Source organism: Berghia stephanieae, chromosome 8, assembly GCF_034508935.2.
Source record: "Berghia stephanieae isolate SIO BIC M18660-M18661 chromosome 8, UCSD_Bste_1.3, whole genome shotgun sequence".
NCBI classification, from domain to species: domain Eukaryota; kingdom Metazoa; phylum Mollusca; class Gastropoda; order Nudibranchia; family Aeolidiidae; genus Berghia; species Berghia stephanieae.
In genome coordinates this window covers 37614222-37616721 of record NC_088367.1, presented here as the reverse complement: position 1 = coordinate 37616721, position 2500 = coordinate 37614222, and the positions used below count along the sequence as shown (strand labels likewise).

The 2500-nt window shown below is 36.0% G+C and overlaps 1 long non-coding RNA gene across 1 annotated transcript in view; it reads right to left on the bottom strand.

Annotated features, from left to right (window-relative positions):
• Positions 1–1063: 1063 nt before the first annotated feature.
• The window catches only part of LOC144977845 (uncharacterized), a 13393-nt gene continuing 11956 nt past the window's right edge, over positions 1064–2500 (bottom strand). The window contains exon 5 of the long non-coding RNA XR_013646413.1: positions 1064–1283. This is a non-coding gene — a long non-coding RNA (uncharacterized LOC144977845). The remainder of the gene's footprint in view (positions 1284–2500) is intronic.

The window sequence follows — 2500 nt, the reverse complement described above, 5'->3', positions numbered from 1 at the left end:
GACGTCATTTTTTGGTCAGTATCAGCGTGGCCTTCGTAAAGTTATGGCCTAAGCGGTGCAAAAACCAAATAATGACGTCAAACTGCGAGTCCTTTTGGATTTCAGTATCAGGAACACAACGATGGCTACGGTAGCATTCCATTGATCACGTTGCTTATTGTACTGATACTGAACCGTCCCCTTGTGTCAAAACAAAATTGTTTGGTCAATGTCAAACCCAAGACTATAATGAAAATAAGGAGACGTGAAAATAATGGACAGTGAGTTGTATTCAAGAGGAAACCCAATGGGATCATTTGGTTTTTAACTAACACCAAGTCACATTTTACTTTCTTTTGGTGATGACTGGTTGTCTTGTGACCTTATTTCATTTGGAAATGCCAGCTAACGATCCACATCACCCTTATTGGATTCAATAGTCTGATGTCACGTCACCCAGCAACGGCGAGCAGCGTGGTTCTAAATAAAGAAAATCGATACTTTTTATTCTTCATGCTGGCAGGAATGTTTCATATGTCATGTGATCAGAATGTATAAAAGTCAAAACATGATCATATTTATAATGTTTTTCTCCTCTAAATACACTTTTATGCTTGTCGGAGAAATATTTCATAAGGGCGTCCGCCATTAGTTTAGAGCCAGTTACTAAGTTACTATGCGTCATTACAAGGGACGTGACGTCATGACTGTTGAAGCCAATTACAAATATGGTCAGCAGTAGCCTTCGTAACCTCAAAGCACTGATACACCCTAACCGAATAAATTCATCATAAAACAAAACAAAGATTACAGGGAAAAGATACTTGTGAGTTGTAATCAGCCAATAGAATCATTTATTTCCTTGAGCATTTCTAATAACAACTGATTTTTCACTTTCATTTGGTGGTCGTCGACTTCTTGTGACGTACTTTTTTGGTCAGTATCAGGTCATTAGTTCAAGAAGTCTACGGTTCAGCACATTGTCAAACAAGTATCAGGGATCGGTCACGTGCGATCACGAGCAAATATTAGAATAATCCTGATTGTCTTGCAATTTATTAAATAAATACGAGACGAAACCCAGTTTTGAGTTAAATTTAGCTTTGCAGATTTATTTTATTTGAAATAAAATTTAATGTTTCAAAATGCAAAAAGTACCGAAATGTATAGTCTCTTAACTGAGATAAACCCTGACATAAAAGATAAGATAAAATAAAAAGATGGATAAAATAAAGACTGCAAGAGGTTGATATAGTCCTTTATCTTGTGTCTTGTCAGGGGCCCATCAATTAGCATTAGTCCGACTGGAGTGTAAAAGTAACAGAGAGGTCAGATAATATTATGAATAACTGTCAAAGACATTAATCTCAAAAACGATTTAATAGCGAGGACAGAGGAGAGGGAAGGGGTCTGAATGTTTAAGATTAAGAGTTAAAGTTTAGATTAGAGATTTAAGTCAAAACGCCTTCATTAATATTATGTTTTTCATGAGCATTTCTATAGCGCAACATCCTCTAAACGTGCTGAAAGGGCTTTACAAAGGGTTCCTAGCCAACAGCAACACTTAACATGTAGGACAAGACATGACGCCTGTGAGGCAATGTTACATTTCTTTTTCGGACAGAGATAATCCTTTTTCCGGCCAGGCTCTCATTTTACACCTGCGTACGACGAGATAATGTGAGTAAAAAGCCTTTTTCCAAGGATTCAACTATGCACCGCTCAGGGTGTGACTCGAACCCTGGACTTTCCGATCCGAAGGCGAGTGTCATACCACTAGGCCACGGAGCCAAATAATTTTGTTTCGTAGACTTTCCAAATAACCCGGTTAAATTCCATATTGTGGTCGTGTCAAACAACCTAGTTCATTTCTATAGAATGCCAAATTGACAGAGTGGGTCACATTTTTAGAAAGTGACGCAAAGATATAAATCTTGCCCCTTACACAACACACTTTTCTGAGGGTCTACTACATTCGACGTGTACATATGCAGGTCTAACATCCGAACCCACTTATGCTCCTAGTTTAACATTGTTGTAATGGACAATATTTTGTGTCATGCTTTCAGATTTCAATTACAACAATGTTCCCAAAAGGGAATCGGGTTATCACAACTACAAATAAATGCATTCAAGTACTTAATCTCTATTTTGATGATGATGATGATGATGATGATGACGATGATAATAATAATAATAATAATAATAGTTTTTTTTTAAATGCGCACGACCTGTTAGCGTTTCGGCATAGCAAATCAATTCCAAATTTAAAGACATGAACAATTTATGTTTGCAAAAATATTATCTTAATTTGTATCTTTGTGTTGCTTTAATTTGCCAGCAGAAACGCCAACGGATCTAAAAATAAAGTGAGAGGCATATTAAATATCATCTAATCGAAGAATTTAATTTTAGCAATGACACTAACAAGTGCAAACATTATAAAATGAAAATTATATAATAATTGAGAATATAAAATATGTAAATTATTCATCATAATCAAACGCCAATTGGTACAGTT